Source organism: Apodemus sylvaticus, chromosome 4 (assembly GCF_947179515.1).
Source record: "Apodemus sylvaticus chromosome 4, mApoSyl1.1, whole genome shotgun sequence".
NCBI lineage: Eukaryota > Metazoa > Chordata > Mammalia > Rodentia > Muridae > Apodemus > Apodemus sylvaticus.
The window spans coordinates 65907368-65931709 of record NC_067475.1 but is presented as its reverse complement, the minus strand read 5'-3'; the positions used below and the strand labels follow the sequence as shown (position 1 = coordinate 65931709).

The 24342-nt window shown below is 44.4% G+C and overlaps 1 long non-coding RNA gene across 3 annotated transcripts; it reads left to right on the top strand.

The window, feature by feature from the left end:
- The first annotated feature begins 1623 nt into the window (after nucleotides 1–1623).
- Nucleotides 1624–17571, top strand: LOC127682913 (uncharacterized). 3 transcript variants are annotated; one of them, XR_007977452.1, is made up of 4 exons: nucleotides 1624–1852; nucleotides 2324–2435; nucleotides 8777–8869; nucleotides 9305–9407. It is a non-coding gene; the product is annotated as an uncharacterized LOC127682913 (long non-coding RNA). The 3 variants fall into 3 exon arrangements; XR_007977453.1 differs by lacking the exons at nucleotides 8777–8869; nucleotides 9305–9407 and adding an exon at nucleotides 13041–17571; XR_007977451.1 differs by having other exon boundaries at nucleotides 8777–9410.
- The last annotated feature ends 6771 nt before the right edge of the window (nucleotides 17572–24342 follow it).

Here is a 24342-nt window from a genome sequence, read left to right as displayed (position 1 = left end):
GGTGCTGTTTTATCATCTGTTCACAACTGAGAGACGTGCCAAAGGCCAAATAAGTCAATAACAAAGCCAAGTTGTAAAGTGGGCTTCCCACCTCCTGTCTGCAGTGGGTTTCTCATTCCTTTGTTTTTTGAGACAGTGTAGTCATACTTTGTGGCTGTCCTGAAACACTCTATGTAGTCTTGGTTGGTCTCAAATTCACAGCGACCTTCCTGCTTTGGCCTCGTGAATGCAGAAATTAGGTATAAGTCATGGGGTGCCCAGTGAGGAGATCTTTTAACTCTGTCCTTTGAATCAGAGACTGTTGGGGATTGGTATGGTGCTGCTGTGTATTCAGATGATAAATACTAGCTAATCCAAGATCTGGTTACTCCACCACCAAGAGCAGATCCTCCTACAAACCAAGTGATGCTATATAAACCTAGCTCCCCAATTTTAAGCTATTGATGAAATAAAACTGGCTACAGTCAATTATTGGGAGCATAGGGTAGGTAAAGTTTCAGTTACAGGTTGGGGGATGGAGGGTGGGGGTGGGGGGATGAAGGGTGGGAGTTGGAGGGTAGGGGATGGGGATGGAGGATGGGGTTGGGGGGATGGAGGGATGGGGTAGGGGATGGGAGGTGAGGGTGAGGGAGATGGAAGGTAGGGGATGGTCACAGTTAGGGACCATGAGGAAGAAAGGAGAGTGAAGGAGGAGAGAAAAGGAAGTATCTGTTAGCCGTGGTGCACCAGGAGCGCATGCCCGTGAAACACTCCCCTAGGACAGACTGTTGGAGCAAAAGTAATCCAGACAATATTCAAACAGCAAGTATCTGGGAAGTAGCTGGGAAGTAGACAGTCTATTGTTAGAAATATAGATTAGGGGCAATCTCCCAGTAATTGTACAAGAGCTGATTAAATAAATCCCCAGACCCCGGTTTTTATATGTATCCATCCCTTCTTCTATAAGCATTTGTTTTTGTCCATCCCTTCACTGATGGATCCCAGATCCATCCTGGAACTGTGTCTAGTTCTTGGTCGGGTGCTTAGCACATAGGAACTCAGCATAGTTGGGTGTGGCCTCATGAAGGGCACAGGGTTTACTAAGACAAGCGCATCCAGGTGACAGGGAAGGACTGACAAGACCTTCAGGCTAGAGGTCCCCACTGCTCAACCTCTCTGTGCAGGTCTCTCCCTTCCATTCCTCTACCTCACAATTGCTGCCTCTTCATGAACCCCATTCTCACCGTACTGTTCTGGTAGGGGATGGTCACAGGTAGGGACCATGAGGAAGAAAGGAGAGTGAAGGAGGAGAGAACAGGAAGTCTGTGCTTTCTCACAGACTTGATTTGCCACCCTCCTCTGAGGGTCCACTCAACTCTATGTCTCCTCTCAGCTTCATTCTGTAGACAAATAAATGCCTCTTTATCTCTTGCCTTCTGATCAGTGTCCCCGAAGGATGGAATCCGTGATGAAGCCCATCTTTTCTACTCTGTTTTGGAGAGGCAGCCCTCAGGTGATGGGACATTCCCTGGTCCAATCAGGGGCCATTCCTGGGCAAAGAACAACCTAGCTCCGCCACACAGAACAGGGGGCTGTGGGTGGGGCAGTTTCACCTCAAAGAGGAAGTTGGGTGTGGCGGGCAGTTTGTTGACAGAATATCCAGTATAGGAGTGCTCCTGGGAGCCATCTCTCATCTCTGGCAGAGATAACTGCGGGTTTACATCTGTGGCCAGACATTCCCAGAAAAAGCACGGCCTGACACACCATTGGCTTTGTGAGTTTGGATTTCCCATCATCCATTCCTTGCTGTCTTCTTTCTGGGCCTACTGTGATTCTTCAGCCTGCACCTGTTTGGAGTCTTTCTTCTCTTTTGGTGAGTTGGCTGCTAGCTGGACCCCCCACTCTTGGGGAAAAGAGAGTGGTTGGACCCAACCTTAGTTCTGGATCATTCTTTCACCTTGGAAGCCAATGGTCTTCCAAGACACACTCTTGCAGAGTCTGCTCCAGGTTGTCATCTACCTCAGAGTGCCCTCCCTCCCAGGCCCTCTGCTCTTCAGAAGGAATGACATTAGTGACTTCAGAGAGAACAATTCTAGAGAAATGGTTGGGGCTATAAGCAGGCAGAGGCCACATGTGGAAGGGGCTTCAGTAAGAGAAAGATTACTAAAGCAGCTGTAGTCAAGACTTGTGTTGTTTTGTTAAACAACTGTGTGTCTAATTATATAGTACATGATTTTATGCAGTTTCAAAGAAAAAATATGAATAACCAATTTATTTAATTTTTTAAGATTTATTTTATTTTTTACTTATTTGTACTTGTGTGTGTTTATTCATATGAATGAAGGTTCCTATGGAAACCAGAAGAGGACACCAGATTCCCGGGAACTGGATTTACAGGCAGACGTGCACCATCTGATCTGGGTGCTGGGAACCAAACTTCGGTCCTCTGAAAAATAGTAAGTGATCTTAAGCACCTCTAAAGATGTATTTTTATTTTATTTATTTTTTTTATAATTTATTTTTATTTTACACGCACTGGTGTTTTGACTGCATGTATGTCTGTGTGAGGGTGTCAGAAACCCTGGAACTGGAATTGCAGACAGATATGAACTGCCATGTGGTTGCTGGGAATTGAACCTGGGTCCTCTGGAAGAATAGCCGGGGCACTTAACTGCTGAGCCATCTCTCCAGCCCTTATGTTTATTTTTAAATGTATGTATATGTGCATGTGTTTGTGCGAGTATATGTCACTTATGTGTGGGCGCATACCAGGGCCAGAAGAGGACATTAGACTCTTCAGTGCAGGCATTACAGATGGCTGTGAGCCAACTCATATGGTGCTGGGAATGGAACTTTGGTCCTTGGAAAGAGCAGGCAGTACTCTTAACCACTGAGAAAATCTGCTGCCCATAAATGATATTTATTTATTAACAGCAAATGTAAAGTATCTCATTAAGGTACTAGCTAAATGGTTATGATAGTTTCTAATTTTTGAACACCAAACAGATCTATGTTAAGAGCTTTATACAATTTCTACTTACACAGTACAAAGTTCTAGCCAAGCAGACTCTGGACAAAGAGGTCTGTCACGCAGAGGTCAGTATCCCTTTTCCTTGGGCATCAGTGGGTATCCATTGCTTTACAAGGGACTGAGAATTCTGCTAGGGGAAATCCTAGATCTTTGCTCCACTAGCGTTTTCCTAGGAGTAGACAGATAGAAATGTGTGAGGTTTCCAAGACAGACAGATGGTTGGCAGATAGATGGAGTCTCACAGAGGACACAGCAAGTGGACGAAAGAGTCTTAATAACAAGGCTAATGTTTGACATTCGAAGGCCATGCCTATGGCCAGTTCATGTCAGGACTAAGCCATGACCCAATGTGTGTCTTCTCAGAGAAAAACAAAACCACGCCTTGTGTAATATCAACTGTTTTCTGGGGCCAGCCACCCAAAGAGTACCTGAACATGCTGTGAGGAGGAGAGCTTTCCATTTCCTGCTTTGAAAGAGGATGCTGTCAGGCCTTCTACGGGCTGCCATGGTCCTTGGTACCCTGGAGAACCAATAACACAGATCAGCTACGATGGCAGGAGAAGCTTTCTTCAAGGCCTTTGCCTTCTTACAAGGCATTAGCAATTATTTCTCTTAATTGTATAATTAAGTATAACACTTCATGTGAGCATTGATGCTGAAAACACAGACTGTCTTACTTCCTGTTTTTGAAAAGCATCGTTGACTGGGGTAGCCACAAGGGCTCCCTGCTCAGGCCCTGCTCGGGGTCTCTAACTCATATTGGAGCTGTTGTCAGGAGCCAAGCTCACTGATCGAGAGGATGATAGCTCTGGCTTTAGAACGCCTGTCTGGTCTGGCCACATGACACACAGGTAGGGACACACACACACACACACACACAAAGGGACCTCACTGTTGGCCATACCCTAGTACCTCCTACTTTAGCTTTCCACAGCACTCTGCCTTTTTGTGTTCTTCAATCCTTTTGATTCCTTGGGGGGTTTTTTTTTACTAGTTTTCTTTTATTTTTATTAATTAATTAATTAATTTACGTGTGTGTTTGTGGATGAGTGTGCCAAGGAACATATGGGGCAGTCAGAGAAAAAGAAATCAGCTTTTCATTCTCTCATATGGGGCCTGGGGACGGAACTCAGGCAGTCAATCTTGGCAGCAGGGACTTTTACTACTGAGCCTTCTATCTTACTGGGCAGTTGTCTTAGTCAGGGTTCCTAATGCTGTGATGAAACACCATGACCAAAGAGACTTGGGGAGGAAAGGATTTGCTTGGCTCTGTTTCCACATCACAGTTCAGCATCAAAGAAAGTTAGGACAGGAACTTAAGCAGGGCAGGAACCTGGAAACAGGAGCTGATATACAGCTATGGAGGTGAGCTGCGTACTGGCTGCTACTCATGGCTTGCTCAGCCTGCTCTCTTAGAGAATCAAGACCACCAGACCAGGGATGGCACCGCCTATGATGGGCTGCCCCCCACCCCCAGCAGTTGCTAATTAAGGAAATGCCCTACAGGCTTGCCTGAAGCCCAGTCTTGTGAAGGCATTTTCTCAATTAAGGCTCCCTCCTCTCTGCTGACTGTAGCTTGTGTCAAGTTGACATAAAACCAGCCAGGACACAGTTGTTGTTCTTTTTCTTATCTTATAATATAAATACCATGGAAGGACTGTCCTGGTTTGTTTATCTTTGTGTGCCTTGAATCAGTAGCGGGCACAGAGTGTTCAATGTACCTTGAGTTAATCTGCTCCATGGGTTTCTCAGAAATATTTGAGGGCGGGGAATAAAAACTATCAGAATCTTTAATTATAGACTAGGGAAACCTAGGACTTTTCCTTATGTTGTAACAACCCTACAATGGAAATACTCTGATATGCTTAATTTTTTTTTTATACTAGGAAGCTGAGGGATTAGAATAAAGAAGCAACTTGCCTCTGGCTGCATAGATATTAAGTTGACCACAGCTAGTAAGGCCTGTGTAAGAAACTGTAGAATGTCTGCCTCCTATAGCTGAGGCAGGAGCTGGGGAAAGTCTTAACAGGTGAGGCTGAAATGGGCGGGGAGGGACGGAGGAGCAAGGGAAGCACAGGGGGCACAGGTGGCAATGCTGGCATTCGGGATGCTGAGACAGGGCGAGCATGAACTTGAGGCCAGCCTGGCCAACAAAAGCAGAGCTCTTTTTCTGGTGCCATTTTGAGACAAAGCTGAACACCTCCTTCTCACAGCCCTGGCGGATGATGGACTCAAGCTTTAGACTTTCTCTGAAGAGCACTTGGACAGAGAAGCAGGTACTTGTGCTCTGGGTGAGGACCAGAAGGATTACGTGGTGTGATCAGTCATGGGAGCAACAGCCAGGTCTGCCCCACAGCAGAGTGCACCTGCTGCTGAGTGTGGACATTCTTTTTTTTTTTTTTTAAGATTTATTTTTTTATTATATGTGAGCACACTGCAGCTGTCTTCAGGCACACCAGAAGAGGGCATCAGATCTTATTACGGATGGTTGTGAGCCACCATGTGGTTGCTGGGATTGGAACTCAGGACCTTCAGAAGAGCAGTCAATGTTCTTAACTGCTGAGTCATCTCTCCGGCCCTGAGTACAGACATTCTTGTTATCAGCCAGGGAGAAGAGGTGAGTGCAAGGCTGTTTGGGGAAGCATTGTGGATGCCAACCTGAGTGCCATCAACCCAGCTATTGTACAAAACAGAGAGAAGGGTGAAGTGGAAGCTCCTAGTTCTTTGGAAAGTCAGTTATGTCAAATGATGTTTCTCAGGGGCACACAGGTGAAAGACTGCTTAGATGCAGCAAACACATGAAAGGATGCATGATAAAGGAGTGTAACTATGACCCCGCAGACAGTGGGAGCCGAGCGCCGAGCATTGGCTTGCTTTGTTTTGCCTTGCTTTTCTTCACTAATGACACACATGTATTGGTTCACATTACGGGTAATGCTGTTGAGCTCAACTTGCAGTAATGATGACACTATTGAGAGAAACCCGAAGAACTGCTCCTAAGGTTCCCGTGGCAGCTTGGCACTTCCCCAGCCTCACCTCAGGCTGGTTGGCGAGCCTGATGTTCTTTTAGGATTGAACTACAGCTCCTGGTTCGTGCCTGGTGTCTGCCTGCCTGGAGGACTGGTCTATAGCTGCTGAGTCATAGTTGGTGCTTGCTATGGGACTGAACTGCTGCCAAAGAGGATCATGCTGGCCCCCCAAAAACTATTGCTGAACAGGTCCACTTCCCCCATATCCTAATAAGTTTTCTCTTCCACTACTTCTGCTGCGTGGTTGGGTAGAAGAGAAGTTGAACCCTTTTTAAAAGTAGGTTGCGCAGGGCAGTGGTATGCCCTTTAATCCCAGCACTTTGGAGGCAGAAGCAGGTGGATTTCTGAGTTCGAGGCCAGCCTAGTCTACAAAGTGGGTTCCAGGAAAGACAGAGCTACATAGAGAAACCCTGTCTAAAAAAAAAAAAAAGTAGGTTGCAAAAAAAAAAAAAAATGCCTACAGAAGGGTATTGCTGGATTGACAGCTATTACTGTGCCCCAGGGATTGGGAACCAAGAGAGCCAGCAGAATCTGAAAGTTTTCAGTATCTCTGAAGAAGATGATGTCCACCAATGTGTTGTCAGAAAGCCCTAAACAAAGAAGGTCAGAAGCCCAGAGCCAAAGCACCCAGTGCTTGGCGCCCTGTCACACCCCTGTCCTGAAACACAAGCACTGACACAGTGCTCTGAAGAAACAACACAGCAAAGCCGACAAGCAAACAAGCGAACAAACAAGGAAGAGACTGCAAAATATGGCGAACGCTTAGCCAAGAGAATAAAGGAAGTCAGAGGAAAATGTCAGGGACAGATTGTGGGGAGCCGTGAGCTGCCCTCATGGGGAGCTTCTACTTCTGAGGACAAGGGAGGCAGAAAAGAAAGAAAAGAGAAGAAAAGGAAAGGGGAAAGGGGAGGGAAGAAAGCCTTTTAAGAGTAACAGATAAATGATCAGAACTCGAGAGAAAAAAAAGAAGGGTGGTAGGTAGAAGAGACAAACATAGAAAGATAAGAAATATGGCGGGGTTGGGGGGCAGTGATGGGGAAACTGTGCAGTGGGTAAAGTACTTGCCCTGTAAGCATGAGGAACTGAGTTCACATTCCTTGGCACTGTCCCTCCTGCAGCAGCAAATAAAGAAACCCTGTCACCACCCCCACCCCCCCACATAAGTTGGACAGTAAGGACCAATACTGGGTGAGGTCCTGTGAATTCTACACATACATGCTGTCAAGCATGCACCCTCACTCACACACACTCACACACATATGCACATTGTGCACATGTATACATATGCACACATCATGTAAACACACACAGAAGAAAAGTAAAAAGCCATAAACACCAATTAAAAATTAAAAGAGACAGTGCTAAAAATATTAAATATACTAATAGAAGAGGTCTGTATGATCAAATGCGAAAAGACAGTGCCCTCTAAGGGAGGAAATTAAGTGAACTTATGGCTAGCTTGTTGCAAACCAGGGAAGAAACAGAAAAGTCCTTGCCACTTTTGGCAAACCTGTAACAAATTTATGCTAACATTGAACTCCTACTGGGATTTTTAGCATAAAGCATGATAGCAAAATACCTTGTGGCACAAAGGGGCCAGAGAGATGTTGGGATACAGAGAGGGTTCTGAGAGCGTCATTGAAGCAACAAGTGAGGGAGCCCAGCAAAGCCTTAGGAAGGGGAGCTCGGCAGCAGGCCCCAACAGAATGGGCGTGGTTCTGGCACTATAGGGGATTCTGAAAACAGGCCTAGTCTGAGGAAAAGGAATTATTGGGCCCTGCAAGAAGCTCTGGCTCTCCTTGTGTCCATCAGCTACCGTGGCAGACTGTACTGCAGCCTTCACAGGGTGAAGGGCAGTGGACAGATCAGAGGACCACCTAGGAGGGCCATCCAGATGTGGCAAGGGAAGGGAAGATGCTGAGCAGCTGCATGCGGTGAGCCTCCGGAAGCTGAATTCATCCCCAGTCATACTGGCTTGAGGGAACGGGTGGCAATGTAACTGTCTACCATTCTATCAGTATTTACCAAATGCTCTGCATATCCCAGGCAGTGTGCCAGGGACTGAGCTGGGTGCTGGCACTGGAAATAACAAACTATTTCCTGATCCCCGCCCCCAAGAAAAGAATTAGAGATGTGGTTTTCATTGGCCCAGGCCTGACCAATACAGTGCCTACAAGAGGCAGGCCTCTACTTAGGCAGTAGTGTTAGATTGGGGGTGGAAAGGCTTAGACAACCTTAACATTACTCATGGAATATGTGTTTCTTTTCTGTGTGGGTGTCGGTGTGTGCATGTGTGTATGAGTGTGTGCCTCTCCGGAGGCCAGAAATTGATACCAGGAGTCTTTTCTGATTGCTCTCCACTGTTTTCTTTAAGATAGAGTGTCTCACTGAATCAGAAGTTTGTTGATTTAGCTAGACTGGCTGGTTTGTATGCCCCAGAGATTTTCCTGCCTCTGCCTCTCCAGGGCTGGATTCTAGGTAGGCATCACAACTCAAAGTATTTTTACTTGGGCGCTGGGCATCGTATGAAGTCCTCATATTTACACCGAGCCATCTCCCCAACTTGTTGGGTTTATTTTCTAGTCTCAATTTAGAATCACTTATATTTAACAAATTATCTATTTTATAAATATTTCCTACAAATATAACTATGGCACAGGGTGATGTGGAAACTTGATTTTCATCTCTCAGAGTAATAGTGTATCCAAATGAACTTGACTTAAGAAGCACATTTCAGGTCATGGAGGAGAAACAGCCGCAGGAGAAGGAAGAACATGACCCACTTTCACGTTCTCATCACCTGGTTGCAGTGAGGAAGCCGTCTTGCAGGGTGAGAACTCTGCACCGTTGCCAGGGGAGGGATCAGGCAGGCCGCTGAGTCTGCAGGGAGGATTCCATCCCTAACCCTCTAAGAAGCAGCGCTCAGCAGCTATCTAACCCAGAAGTGTGTTTCCTTTCTGGGTCAGGGTGCATGCCCCACTGACCCAGCACGAGAAGGGATGTAAGGTCGGTCACTCCTGTCCTCTCTGGCCAAAAGATTCCTCTCCATTACTGAAAGTGAATCCAGGAAGCAGAGCTGATGTAATCAATAGTCCTGGGCCCTTGACTTGCTGAATGGAATAGAGATGAATCTCCTAAGGAACATTGCCATTTGGAAACTTTTTCTTAGTAACAACTTGGGTAGTTAAGAGTCAGTGGCAGGCAGCTCCCCTCATTGCCTTTTAGGGAACTCCAGTTATTCTAATTGAAACATATGTTACACCAGGACAAAGAATGGGAGAATGGATAAGTTCTGGAGGAAGAAGAAAAAAATCACCTTTCTTTCTTTTTTTTAAATTTTTTTATTTTTTTATTCTATTCACAATATATATACATATATTATACCAATTATGGACATGTTATTAAATGAACATAAAAAGATAAAGTCTTTTTGTTTGTTTGTTCATTTTGTTTTTAGTAGAACTTAAAATCTTAGTTCTTACTGTGCTACAAACCCAAAATAAGAACAATTTTTAGATATTGGAGTTCATTGCAATAAGGCTGTACTTCAATGTTCTTCACACCACCAACGGATTTTATCTCCATAGTAGCTAAGCTAAGAGTTGACAGTTCTGCCGTGACAAGGAATGAATTATTTGGATACAGATTTTCTGCTATGGTCAAAGATATTTGACTTGAGAACTTGATTGTCATCATTCTCAGCCCACAGGGAACAGGTTACATTCATACAAGAAATGGTGTGTGTATTAAGATAGTCTGTCCAGGGAGACATTCATCAACTGTTTCAGTGAGCAATTGTTCTGCTTGTAGGGTGGCACAGAAATTAAAGTGAGGGTAAGATTCTGGTTCATTGGCTGTGATGATTTTGAAAAGCATTCATCTCAGAAAAAGAGCAACTTACAAGGTCATCTTCTTCAAAATTGATACAATAATTATAAATATCAAGCAAAAGATTCAGTCTCACTCTTTGTTCTCTTACAAGCCACTTCCCAAATTAATTGTCAGCGTTTCTTTTGGCTGAATAAATAATTTTGAAATATGTAAGCTGTTCTGAAAACTATAGTATAGTGTAAAAACCTCAAATAAACAATCCTACTTATAGAGAGGCTGAGATAGGAGAAGCATGATTTCAAGACCACTATGTGGTACACAGCAAGACACTGTCACATACAAACAAGCAGAGAGTGTATATGGATTGTACAATATTGGACTTATCTCTCCAATGACCAAATTAGAGAGACCACTGGTTGATAGCTACAGAATCCCAAATAGTCTGGACCAAAAAAGGAATTCTTCCTATCACATAATAATCGAAACACCAAATGCACTAAACAAATAGAGTATTAAAAGCAGTAAGTGAAAAAGATCAAGTAACATAAAGGTAGACCTATCAGAATTATATCACACTTCTCACCAGAGACTCTATGAAAGATAGAAGTTCCTGGGCAGATGTCATACAGACCCTAAGTGAACAGAAATGCCAATCCAGGCTACTATACCCAGCAAAACTCTTAATTACCATAGACGGAGAAAACAAGATATTCCTTGACAAAACCAAGTTTACACAATATCTTTCTACAAATCCAGCCCTACAAAGGATAATAGATGGAAAACGCCAACACAAGGAGGGAAATTACACCTTAGAAAAAGCAAGAAAGTAATCTTTCAACAAACCCACACAAACATAATTCCACTTCTAACAACAAAAATAACAGGAAGTAACAATCACTTTTCCTTAATATCTCTTGATACAAAAATTAATATTACCAACATATCCTAATGGATTGAAATTTTAAAATTCACCTTTAAACAAAAACAAATTTGCCTATATGATAAAAAATACTATTTCTAGTTGGGAAAAATGTCAATTTCTGCTTTAATGTAAACCACGTGGGTTCCAGGAGACAGATTTTAGGGCTCACTTGAAAGCTTTCCAGGTCTGTCCCCTCCATTTTGTGGAAGTCCTATTCCCAGTAAGAATGTAGAGAATCTCAAGGCTACAAAGACTCTCAGGGCAGCGCCACTGTGAGCCAGCCTTACACTTAGTAGCTGCTCCTGTATGCCAGACATGCTGTAATCCCTTTTCATGCATTAATCCGTTCCCTGTTCAACCAAGTCCACGAAACAGGTGTTGCCACTGTTTCCATTTTACAGGGAGAGGAAACTGGGGCCACAGGTTGTGTAAGAACTTATAGGTAAGGAACGACAGTCCGGATTCACACCCAGGCGGTCAGGCTTGTAGACACACGCTGCAGGCTTCCTCCCTGGCGTCGTGAGCTTGGTCTGCATTCTCAGAGCAAATGGTTTACTAAAACAGCACTTAGATGTGTTTACGTGTTTGGCACCCCTCTGTTGGATGATTATGTATTGCCACTGGAACTTGTTAGGTTTGTTTCTACAACTGACAAGTTTAGTTTAAAAAATGATTCGTCTTTTTCTGCTCCGTTTCTCCGCAAGCTGCAGTTGTTTGTATTGTAGCCTTTTAAGAACACAGTGAGGTGAAGCTGTGCTTATGAAGATGTGTGGCTCCTCATTCAAAACCTTCGGCTTTTCTTTAATTAACGATATTAATGATTATATTTATTTGTGTCTACATCTGTGTGTGTGTGCACGTGTGCGTGCACACATGTGTGTACAAGCACATAGGTACCAGCAGTACCCAGATGAGGACATCCGATCCCCTGGAACTGGGGTTACAAGTGGTTGTGAGCTGCCTGACATGAGTACTGGTGTTAAAACTTGGGTCCCCTCCAATAGCTGAAAGTGCTCTGACTGCTAAGCCACGCCTCCAGTCTGAAGAACTTGTCTTTAGCGAGTTTGAGCTGCATGGTGCAAAGGCAATGCAGAGCCAGTGTGGCCAAGAGTAGTCTACACTGAGGTGTGGGCGTCAGGACCTTCCTAAACAGCAATCATGTATCTTTCCTTTACTGTTATTTTTAAAAACTTTTTTAAAATCAACACACAATTCCATTTATCCTCCAAGGACTGATAGAACACTCAGTACCACTAGGGGAAAATCAGACAAAAGAAGCAGATGGGAGAACAGTGAGAGTCTAAAGTGAGAAGAGAAACTTGTTTCATTGTTATTATATTTTGTTACCATGCCTGGCTTGTATGATGCTGGGGACTGCACCCGGGTCCATGCACATAGGCTCGCACTGTGACAACAGAGATCTAATAGTTTTTGCCTACAGCATGAATACTTTGTTATAATCTTGAGCCTTGGATGACAAGAAAACAGGCACCAAGCATTAGCCTGTAGGTAGAAGATTTTTCCTGAGAATATTATTTTGATTTTTCTTATCACTGAGAAGCCAGAATGATATTGAGATAGCTATGCTTGGGTGAGTTTTGGGATGAACTACAGTAGTTTTGTAACATACCATTTAGAGCTGTATCAGTGTCCTCGTTAGGAATCTCTTCACTCTTAGTTATTATCTTTTAAAATATATTTCATCACATTTATTTATTTTTGTTAGCGTGTGTACAGAGGTCAGAGGCAAACTCGTTGGGAGTTAGTTTTCTTCCTTTACCCGGTGGGTTCCCAGAATAGAACTCAGGTAGTCAGGCTTGGCAGCAAGGGCCTCTCCCCACTGAGCCACACTCCCTCATCAGTAACCTTATACCTCCCTGTTTCTTTCTTTTCTATTATTTTGTTTCAGTTTTGCTTTGAGAGTCATTAGTAAGCCAGGCCTCAAATTCACTTTGTAGCCAAGGATAACCTTGAAGTCCCCCCCTTTTTTCAGCCTCCACCTCCCAAGAGCTATGAACAGGCATGTGCCTGCCAGGCCTAGCCCCACATTTCTTGAATATGCAGCTTAGTGAGTGACCTCTAGGTGCTCTGAGTGGGATTAGAGGTAACAACAGGGACCTGCACTTTTACTCAAGTCCGGGATGCTGAAGTTGGTGAAGGGAGCTGACTCTGTGGGAAGGACCCCCATGTCACTCTTGGTTTCTTAGGTGATACTCTAGAGCCAAACCCTCTATTCCTTACTCTCTAGATTGAAAAGTTTCTGAAAAGTCAAAGCCCAACCAGCTGCTGCATGGCAAGCCGACCGACCAGTCCCACTGGAGCCTGAGAGAGGCCAGCAAGCCAAGAGGGAGAGGTGTGGAGCAGAGGAGGTGGAGAGTGTGAGTGTGTGTGTGTCCGTGTGTGTCCGTCTGTGTCCGTTTCTTTTTCTGCCTCCAAAGAAATAAACAGATCTCCCTCCCTCCCTTCCTCTTGATTTAAGGGAAGTTCACCCTGGTGACAGCATCTCCACATTGCTGTGGCTGGTTTACAAGCCAACCTAGAGAATTATACCCTGGCACAAAATTAGCAGCTTTGTTTTTCAGTAAAAAGAAACCCAGGGGCATAATTTATTATGAAAATATGGTACAAGTGAGACGTCTCTTCATGGGTTTTTTGAGTAAATATAGATCTTGGGTTAAGGAATTAGACAATTAGACACAAGAGCTCAGTAACAGAGAGTGAATAGTATTCCTTAAGAAAAAGCTAACAAGTCATGGCATTCTAAAAGTTGAAAAGAAATGTCTCTAATAAGTTAAACGTAAATAACTTTATCCCAACATCGATGGAGATCAATTATGACAGAGAAGTATACTAAGAAAATTTATCATTTTAATTAAGAAAACCAAACTGTGGAAAAGCAGATGATCAGTGCTGTATGTAGTGTGTGTGGTGGCCTATGCCTATCATCTAGTATTCTGTAAGATGAGATATGCTAAGTTCCAGGCTAGCCTGCTTACATAGTAGAGTCCTATTCCCAAACAAATAAATTATTCTGTCAGTGGAAAAGAATTTTAAGGTATCTTTTACTTTTGCTAAGTGTGATGGTTCACACCTTTAATTCCAGTGCTTAGTAAGCAGAAGCAGGTGGAACTCTGTAAGTGTGAGGCCAGCCTAGTCTACATAGAGAGTTCTAGGACAGCCAGGGCTACATAATGAGACTCTGTCAAAAAAACAATTGTTTTTCTTACTTTTGCCTGTGTGTGTGTGTGTGTGATCACATACATGTGGCTATGCAAACCAAAAGAGTGCCAGTTACATTGGTGCTGGTGTCCTGGACAGCTTTGAGCTGCTCAACATGGGTGTCAGGAATTAAGCTCTGGTCCTCTACAAGAGCAGCAACGGATCTTAAACACTGAGCCCCCTCTCCAGTCCCTCGTCTATGTTTTAAGAGAAGGCCTCACATAGGGTAAAGTATCCTTGAACTCACTACATAGTCGAGGATGGCCTTAAATTTTGGATTCTCCTGCCTGCAGTCTGAGTAGTGTGATCACAGGTGTGTGCACTCATCTCATCCTTGCTTTGTGTGGTGCTGGGGCTCAAAGCCAGGGCTGGGCAAGTACTCAGCCAAGTGAGCCCCCCTCCACAAAAGGTGTTTCTCGAGGGGAGGAGTCCCATTAATATAAAAACCAAATAGCTCGGATGTTAAAAGAAATATTTGCCTCTTTTGGGCCACAGTAAAAGGTCTGATGTGGAATTTTATATTCTGGTGGTCAGGCTAGTAACATGCCTATGATTCAGAAATATCAGAGCATATTCTACTAAATCAATTGCAGGCAAAAAAAAAAAAAAAAATCTATGTCTGGCTCATGGAGAGCCTGACAGAGCTTTATGTACTCTGGAGAGCTGGTAAAGACAGAACTAAGAAGCCGGGCAGTGGTGGCGCACGCCTGCAATCCCAGCACTCTGGGAGGCAGAGGCAGGTGGATTTCTGAGTTTGAGGCCAGCCTGGTCTACAGAGTGAGTTCCAGGACAGCCAGGGCTACACAGAGAAACCCTGTCTTGAAAAAAAAAAAAAAAGAAGAAGAAGAAGAAGACTGAACTAAGTTCAGGGAACACCACCACAGGGTTCTCTCAAGCCCCCGGTGTTCTCAAAATGTATTGGCCTTACTCCTTACAGACATTTGGTAACAATCATCAAAGTTCTATTTGTTTCCTTTCAAGAGAAAGAAAGCTCAGAGGGCACAGCTCTTTATCTGACAGCAGGCAGAGATTAGCCAGGGTAATGACCACGGAAGAGACCACCAGAATTATGCAGTGCTCCTCAACCTTCCTAATGCAGTGAGCCTTTAACACAGTTCCTCGTGTTGTGGTGACCCCCAACCATAAAATTATTTTTGCTGCTACTTCCTAACTGTAATGTTGCTACTGTTATAAATCATAATGTAAATATTGGTGTTTTCCCATGGTTTTAAGCGACCCCTGTGCAAGGATCGTTCAACCCCCGAAGGGCTGAGACCCAAAACTTGAGAACCACTGTCTGATGCAATGTTTTCTTTTTAATCTGTGCTTCATGGTACACTAATTTCTTGACACCTCTCTTAACGGTTATTTGTATTGCCAAATATTGGCTGAAAAAAAAAATTAGGGAACCTCCCTTGTACAATCACAGAATGTTAGAGCAAAAGAGAACTGAAAGATGACTTTGTGTGGGCTACTTTCTTAAAGATGAAGACACAGATGCGCAGGAGATTCCCTGATCCCTCGTGGAGAGGGGGCCCAGCAAACCTGGAGCAAGGCTCCCCACACAGACCCATGCTCAGCACCAGTAGCACAAAGCCTGCCTCTCACTGGCCAGCCAGTGAGCGTGTGAGAAGCTGACGAGCTAGAAATGAAAGTCACACAGCGCGTGACACCACACCGGGGAGCTGCAAATCCAGAAGATGTTTACACCACGCCTCAAGCTGCCTTTGCTCTCTGTGCAGCGTTGGGAAAATGATTCCTCTAAAAACACCGTTCACTCTGTATCAGTGCCGGCTTAAAACTCAAAAATGGGTCCATGAAGCCTATAAAGCGAAACGTCCTCTCCAGCGTCTGTGCAGCGTCTGTGCTGGTGCCCAAGCCCCAGGCACAAGTGGCTTTTTCCTGGCTTAGCATGCAGCTGTCCTGCCGGGCCTTTGTTCACACCGTCCTCGGCCTGTCATGGCCTCTTCTGTCACCCACTAGGAAGGTGGTGTCCTTTGTAACAGTAGCCTTGCATCTCTCTGCTTCCTCTTGAAAGCTGAGTTGACCTTCTTCCCTTGTTTTACTCTCCAGTGTATTCTGTCCAGGCTTCTAGAGCCAGAAACTGCAGCACTTTTTGTAACACTGTTTTTAAATACGTAAGTGTATCTAGTATTTATACGGCCATCTTTCTCTACTATCCAAAGGGAAGACCTTTGACGCCAAGGTCATTTTTTGGTGCCCCTAGACTCTTAGTGTCTGGATCACAGAACCGCTGTTGAATGAATCACCCACAGACATCATTCAAAGGTTGCGCAGATGCTCTAGATAATGTAGTGATCTGTGCTTGGAGTGCAGGAGTCCTCCCAGAAGTATAAGCATGAACTTTAAGGTGGTGAACACCAGTAGTTCCTTGGGTAGAAGAGGGCAGGGGTTGATTGCAAGAAAGGAGTATGGCAAAGGTTCAGGGTGCTGAGAAATGATGGCATGTTGGGTGATTTTTTACTGGGTTATTTTTACTGAGCCTAGCCAAGTCCTATGTGGGAAAAAAAGTCTTATAGTCTTTATTAAGAAAGAGGAGATGTTTTGAAGGTCAGTAGCACAGTCTCTGAATGCTAACAGAGCCTGTGAGGCAATGGGCAATGGGGTACCTGGGTTCTGGAGTCTGGAAGACAAGCAGCTGAATCCAGGTAAGACATTACTGTGGTAAGGACCAGAATGCTAAGGCTGGTCCAGGGGAGAAGGGATGAAGACAGGAAGAGAGGCAGTGGAGATGGGGAGAAAGAAGAACTACCGAAACAGCCCAGTGCCGACGGGACCGTGATGGCAACCAGCTGAAGATGAGGCGTGGTGGGAAACAAGGGGTCAAGAGTGACTCCAAGAGCTTATCATGAGTGTTTATGTAAATTGTGTTGTCCTGATATGGAATGCACGAGGAACATTCCATGTGGGGCTGTGGAAGCCACAGAAAAGGGTTTGTTCACAGAGGACAGCTGGATACTGGTGATGAGGGCTGAACTAACGTCCCAGAAGAGCTATAATATAAGGCTGTGATGGTACTCATTGGGGCCTGGAGGGAGTCCAGCACAGGGCAGTCCTGGAGTTAGCCAGAGAAGCAGAGACAATGGCTCCTTCTCTTTCTTCACCCAGCCAGCACACAGCCTGAGGTTGATTTGAAACTGTGATTTATGCTCAGTAGCTTCATCTAATTAGGGCCGGCAAAACTGAGATGGCCAGACTGACTCTTTTGAAAGACCTTGATAAAGAATTCAGCATCTTAAAAAAAAGAAAGAACCGAGAGTCTCACATTAATCTTAATATTCCTTTGTGTGAGTTGAGAGGAGGATAAGGAAGTAGCTGATGAATACAGGAAGTATTCATTCTTTGAAAACAGATGATCTGTCAAACAACCTTCTGCCTACAATAGCCCAAGGTCTATTTACAGGAGTGGTATCAACTATCAGGGTCAATATAGAATTTAGTGGGCTAGCAAAACCAAAACCAAACCCCAAACACCAACTAGCATATAATTAGGCACACACACACACACACACACACACAGAGGCATATAGAAGTATATGCCTATATATCTTTAATTCCCTTTAAACCATCCCAATGAAAGAATAAATAATTAAGTGTGAGGACCCAAAATGTGATCTGTGAAAGTTGCTTAAATTGAGAGTAAGCATTAAGAAACTTTAGAGTAGGGCTGGTGAGATGGCTCAGTGGGTAAGAGCACTGACTGTTCTTTTGAAGGTCCTGAGTTCAAATTCCAGAAACCACATGGTGGCTCACAACCATTCATAATGAGATCTGACACCCTCTTCTGGTGCGTCTGAAGACAGCGACAGTGTACTTATATATAATAAATAAATCTTTAAAAAAAAGAAGAAGCAGGTGAGGTGCTCTTCCAAAGGTCATGAGTTCAAATCCCAGCACCCACATGGTGTCTCACAACCATCCCTAAAGAGATCTGATGCCCTCTTCTGATGTCTAAAAACAGCTACAGTGTATTTACATAAATAAATAAATCTTAAAAAAAAAAGAAAAGAAACTTTAGAGTATAAACCAAGATATTGTATCAGACCAGCACCAGGGTTTATGTCACTGGACTGGGTGTGGGCCAGTTTGAGTGTTGTGAAATTCACATATGAGTCACTTGTGGTATGACTCGTGAACAAGTCCTGTGAAGGACACTTAATGAGCTTGAAAACATTTTAGAAAATATATATATTATAAATTTAAACCCCACAGGTGGTTTAAGCAATATGGCTTCAGTTCTTACTTGTAACCTGAGAGTTCTTATTGCTGATCTGGGATGAGGAAGTTGACAGGGGGCCCGAGGACACACCCAAAGCTGTACACATAAAGTGAAAAGAAACTGGATGTCATTACAGGAGCTGCGCACTCAAGATGGACCGGCTCCAAGCTGCCCTGGATACTCTAGATTCAATTTCAAGCTAGTTTATTTCTGACGTCATTCCATTCTTTAGAGTAACCCCAGAGTCACTAGCATCTTGCGAGCTGTAAGCGCTAAATACTATCTGTGGGCATTGAGTGAGTTGTTCTAACTCAAGGCAGGAACTGCAGTGAGGACAGAAAGCTGAGACTTTTTAAAGGCTAGGAGATGCAGTGGGCATCTAATCAAAGGCCGGTGGGCTTGCTGTCTCGGTGAGTGTAGGAATGGAGATATCAGCCTCAGCTGAGAATATTGCTGTGCTGGGAGCAGGACAGAGGGAGGGATAGCATAAGTTCTAGCCCATCCTACACTACACAGCAAGGTCCTTGTGTGTACACTACACAAACAAGCAAACAAATGGATCCGAGACGAATGTTGGGAATCTCCTGTTTTCTCCATTCAGGTAGACAGCAAAGTCATCCAAAAGCCCAACCAGAAACCTTGGGTCACCCCAGACTCTTTTCTTTTTCCTTGTCTCCAATATTCTGTCACTCTCTGGGCCCAAGTCTCATTACTCTGACTTTTTCTTTGCTCACATTGTGTCCCTTTTGTAAGACTTTTGCAACCACTTCCTACATAGTCACCCCACCCCAGGCTCTTCCCCATTCTCTTTCTTTCAAAATTGAAAATCCAGTAGCCTTACTGTTCTGTTTGAGACTGTAATGTGGCTCTCAGTTTCACTTCTAACCTGAAGCAATACCTTAGCTGCATCTATGGCTGCTCCTTACACGGCTCCTGTATGGTTGAGAATTTGTTCACAGTCGTGTTTACGCTTTGCTTGGTGACCCCAGGGACATGCCAGGCTACCCCAGGCCTCTGTGCCCTGGCATATGCCATTCTCTGTGCCGACGGTTTCCTCCCCTCTCATCCCTGGCTGGCCTGGCCACTCGTATGAGACTTTTATTTCTGCTCTTATGGATTACCACGATCTTGGTGACTCAAAAGTAACTGAACATCTTGTTGTTTGGCAATTAGAAGCCTGAGGTGACCCGCTGAAGCCCAGGCCTCAGTGGAACCATTCACCTTCCAGGACTCGTGCAGAAACTCTGCTGTTCACTATTTTCTCGTTTGAGTGAGAGACTGCCCCTACTCTTTGCCTTTTTCTAAATGGTTGTATATATAACTCCATCCTGCTTTCACTCTACGGCTCTTCCCCTCTCCTTCCTGCCTCTTTTGTTTTTTGTTTTTTTTTTTTTAATATAGAAAACCCCCATCAGGACCACTTGAGTAGTCTAAGCTTCCAATCTGTGCCCAGTAACCTTACATTTACAGATGTAGTGGGGACTTGCATGGGAAGCCATTACCCAAACATCCAACTCCAACCGCTCTCCAGCTCGGCTGGGATGCTTTCCCTCTGCAGCACACTCTCTGGCTGTGTCTCCTTGGAGCTGTCACGCACCACCCTGGTCTGCTTGCCCTGTGTGCTTGCTTTTAAGTCGGATCTTGTTTCTCTACTGTGCTCTAGTGTCCTCACCCCCCTGCCTGTACCTAGTTCATTACGACATACACTAAGTGTGAGCTCATTTTATTTATCAAAAGTCAAAGAGCCAGGCACTGGGATGATTCATTTTCGTGTAACTTCAGCATGAAGACTCGGCTAATGACTAAAGCTGCACTAGCTTCAGGTGGAAGTGCAGGCCTTTGATGAAGCATGAAGGTGGCAGAAGCAGGTGGAGCTCTGTGAGTTTAAGGCCAGTTTGGTCTACATAGGGAGATCAAGGCCAACCAGGGCTAAATAGCAAGTCCCTGTCTATAAATAAATAAATAAATAAAGTGACAAAACTCTTTCCCTCTTACAACATACCCTTTGTAATCTTCTCAACGCAGAGTCAGTCACCTTCTCATTTGAGTCACAACGGTGTCATGTATATGTCTACATTACATGCTTTTAACTTGTGTTTTGCTTTGTTACATTGTGTTTGTTCTGGAGCTAGTTAGTAGTTACTCTCTGACCAGAGAGAGAAGGGGTCCAAATGCCTCACTAGCTCTAGAGTTAGGCAATGAATACCAAAGGCCCCTGGATGTGACCAGGAAGCAACCCTAGGCTCCCAGGAAGCACAGCTCTGGGAAGGTCCCCTCTGACCCTCGGGTCATCTTCTGGTTTAAATATATTACTCAAATAAAAGGAAAGTCAGAGCTCACACAGAATCATGCTGCTTAATTGCCCAGGGTTGTTGACCCTGGCCACTTCTATGTTGGTTGGAAGGCTTGGTTCTTTTGCGTGAACCAGAGGGGTTCAAAGTACTGGGAGGCAGGCCCAGCTCTCAGGGAGATCCCCTTTCACAATTATGGAGCACAATCCGGCTGCCCAAACTCCTTAGCATAAAAAACAAAGTACTAAAGCTTCAGAATTAAGAGCAATGTCTCTTCCATGGGATGTTTTTGGATGGGGTAAAGTCGTTCTCCGATCCAGGGCACGAATGTTCTCCTCTGCCAGCCTTGAGCTTGGCTCTTCTGTCTTCTGTTAACACTGTCTCCAGCCTCATATTTAACCCATGATCTAGATGCCCAGCTAACCTTTGTAGGCAGCTATCATAACCCTCACAGTCTTACCTACACAAACTCCTATGTCTCACAGTCTCTTGGATTTTTACCCCAAAGAATTTTGCTTATCATATCTTTCTATCATTTGCACATGTAGTTCTGTACACTACAGACATCAGATATATGAGGCATTCCCCACAGGAATGAGGATGGTTCCTGAGGAATAAAATAATTAATTGAAACTTTATTTATTTATTTATTTATTTATTTATTATATGTAAGTAAACTGTAGCTGTGTTCAGACACACCGGAAGAGGGCATCTGATCTCGTTACAGATGGTTGCTAGGATTTGAATTCAGGACCTCTTGGAAGAGCAGTCAGTACTCTTAACTGCTGAGCCATCTCTCCAGTCCCTGAAAATTTGTATAAAGTTCATATATACATGCATTCACATAGACTGCCAGCATAATATGTCTGTGGAAAGCTGATTCTCATGTTCCAATCTGCTTCAGAGGCACAAGAACTAGGAACTCTGCCCCCTCCGGGGTTGGGGGAGACAGTGTCCCAGCTCCAGAGGAGAATATTCACCCTTCCCCGACCTGTGTGTTTTACTGGAGTCTTTGCTGGGTTAATGATGCTGGTGGGTGTGATCTGAGAGCACCAACGCCATGCCATTGTAGTCCTATTCCAGAAACACCTTAAACCAGTGTGTAACCTGATTACCAATCCTTAGCCCAGTACCATTGATGTCCAAAATCAAACACCATAAAGTAGTATTAAAATATTATGGATGAGAGAAAAATAAATTTAAAAAGTTCTTTAGAGGAGCAACAAAAGAAGAGATGATGGATAGATACCGTGTAAGTGAGGAGGCTATGACTCAAGCTACAAGAAGAGCACCAGTGAGCACTTTAGGAGGAAAGAGGACCACCATTTTGGATTAGATGAATGAAAAGCAGCTTGGGGAGAGATTCCAAAGCAGCAAGTGACTGTGAGCACTTAGGCCAATTAGCTAGCTGCCTTAGTTTAGCCTCAATGCTTATGTTTCCTGAAGAAAGAGTAGCAGTGTTTTTTCCTCTTCTACCTTCTCTTCCTCATCCTCCTCTTTTACCACCTTCTTCTTTCTCCTTCTCCTCTTCCTCCTCCTTTTGCTCCTCCTCTTCTACCTCCTCCTCTTCTTCCTTTCCTACCTCCTTCTCTTCCTCCTCCTTCTCTTCCTCCTTTCCCTCCTCTTCTTTCTCCTTCTCCTCCTTCTTCCCCTCCTTCTTTCTTTTGGTTTTGGCAGACTTAACTCTTCCGATGTTTGACAGTCTGCTTCAGGCTCCCACGTCTTGGACGGCATGAAGCCATCACGGCTACATTTTGGCCCAGGCAGCTGCCCACTTTCCTCTCTGGCTTCAGCAGCTTTCATGCTCATTACACACCTGCAGTTAACTCCACCCCCACGGTTTGCAACACAAGACAAGAAAAACAGTGCCCAGATTGTGTTTGTGGAAGCGTCTTTCATGGCATCCTTTCAACAGGTTGGGCAATTTAAATGATGCAGTCCTCTTGTGACTAACTCATTACCACGCTTGGTGGAAACCTGAACATCCTTAACCTACTTCTGAAAGGAGAGGCAAGCAAATTATAGAAGAGGGAATAATCCGCGGGGAACGTGCTGCCTTTGAATGACAGACGCTACAAGCTCCTTAGCTGTGGCCAGGGCAACATCCTAGACAAGAGAGCTCGAGGGAAGCCCAACAGTTGTTTGTCTACCTCCCTCCTCCAGCCTGTGACTTCTTTGACTTTCGAATCCTTGCATGTCTGTTCAGATAAAGCGCACATGGAGTGGGCTCATCTTTTGTACGTAGTCCCTGTTCTTTCCTTCTCTCCTAGTTTCCTCTCCCACCCTGAGTGCTGAAGCCAGGGCGATGCTGGGCTGCAAAGCTGAAGAGGGAAGATGAATGAGCCACAGTGTCCACTTAGAACCCACAGCCAAGTCGTGGCCACTTATCCATGGTAGATCTTGCTTGCTTTCAGTTTTATGTTGACTTTATCATCCACTCTTGTGTGCCGAGCTCTACGACAGATGTTTTCTTCAGCTCTGTGCCCAGGCTAGAAGCAGCACAAAGAAATCTTTAAGAAGGTCTATTTTTTAGGTGCCATGTCGATTAGAAAAAAAAAGTTGTTTTAGTGGATCTGACATTACTTTAGAAATGAACAGCATTTATATCTTGCTAAAGTATTTGGATATATAGACAACTTTATTCTTCCTTTCTGCTCACTCTACACTTACCACTCTAGAGAGAAGATGAGGAAGAGGGAAAATTTTAAAAGCATTATTCTTAAGAAGGATGCAAATGAGGTTTGAACATCTGACTTTAGGGTCCACAGAACTATTTCTATCCTACTCAGAGGGGCCATGTACAGATAAGGGTCGGTGGTGAGCCATTAGACAGTTCTTTTGCTTTTGTCATTTGCACATTATAATATCACTGTAAAGTCTTACAGATTCTTAAAACAAACATATCCATCCGATTCAATATAGTGGGTATTTATGGGCTGCCCTGGCAAACAGGACACATGAATTTTAATCCTTGGTAACACACTGGCCAATGTTGTCATTTTCAATCTGCTTACTTCTCCAAGAGGTCTTGAATGATAGAAAGCAGACAAGCTGTCGAATTGTTGCAGTATAAGTCCAAGCTTTACCTCTACTATGTGGTAGCTTTAGACCTTGAGCAAATCATTTAACTTCTCTAAGTCCCCATGTCTTTATTTGTGGAAAGGAAAGACACTGCTCTGAAAAAAACATGATGAGATTATGTATTCGAGACATCTAGCACTTAGGAGTCACTCTGTGAATGGCTGCTCTGCAGGAAAGTCAGGAAACATGAGGTGAGCTCATTGGCTAACCATGCTTTCTAACCTCACAGGATCACTAGAGAATGAAAACACAGGCCAACCACACCGTAGCTCAAGTTCCTTCCATCTCTGTAGTATCCGGCCAATACAGAAGTCAGCAGAGGCATGGTGGGCAGGGAGGGAGGCGAGAAGAGAGGGAGAGAGAAGGAGAGAGAGGGAGAGAGAGGGGAGGGAGAATAAGGGAAAAGGCAGTGGACAGAATCAGTTCTTCCTCTAGGCAGAGGATTTCCTGGTACTCCTTCAGTGGTGGAATACAATGGTTTCCTGCTAGAGTGTGAGCGCCAAGCCAGGCTACCAAGTCTTTTCCATCCAATCTCCACACGTTGTTCCTTAGCTCTGGGTAACTGTGCCTGCAAGTATTTTGCCAAAGCAAAAAATTGAATGCATAATCAACTGCGCAGTCCACAGAGCTGACGAGCCACTGTGTCATCAAAGAAAGAGAGAGTCATATGAAGCAAAAGAGGCCGTGACTCCACCTTTCAGTCAGGGAGTTGGGTGGCT